Raw genomic sequence first — 373 nt, 5'->3', positions numbered from 1 at the left:
GGCAGGGCCCTGGGCCTCGACAGGCTCTGGCGGAGGCTCAGGAGAGGCGGTGGGGGGGGAACTGTCAGGTGAGGCAGGTGAGCTAGATGTGCTCCCAGGGGGCACCTGCAGCAGGAGCGTCACGGTGGTCACATCCCGATTGGTGACTTCAGGGGGTGGCTCTGGGACCTCTGCCCGCTGCTCCCGTTCCTCTGGCTCTGGCGCCTGCGGAGGACCCACAGGATGCAGCCAAGGCTCCCCGGCTGGCAGGTGCTCAGGGCAGGGCATGCAAAGCAGGGGAGCCGGGCATGGCTTCCTGCAGACCCACTGGCACCGGCGTGGGCACTGGCACGCTGCAGGCAGCCCTCACCCTCCTTCCCCTCATCTTTGTGTT

General features: G+C 68.1%; 1 protein-coding gene across 1 annotated transcript in view; it reads right to left on the bottom strand.

Annotated features, from left to right (window-relative positions):
- SMTN (smoothelin) overlaps positions 1 to 373 on the bottom strand; it is a 28,770-nt gene that overhangs the window by 21,900 nt on the left and 6,497 nt on the right. The gene's annotated exons all lie outside the window — the stretch shown is intronic.

This window comes from Myotis davidii, unplaced genomic scaffold, assembly GCF_000327345.1.
Source record: "Myotis davidii unplaced genomic scaffold, ASM32734v1 scaffold478, whole genome shotgun sequence".
NCBI classification, from domain to species: Eukaryota; Metazoa; Chordata; class Mammalia; order Chiroptera; family Vespertilionidae; genus Myotis; species Myotis davidii.
This window is presented reverse-complemented; position numbering and strand designations above follow the sequence as displayed.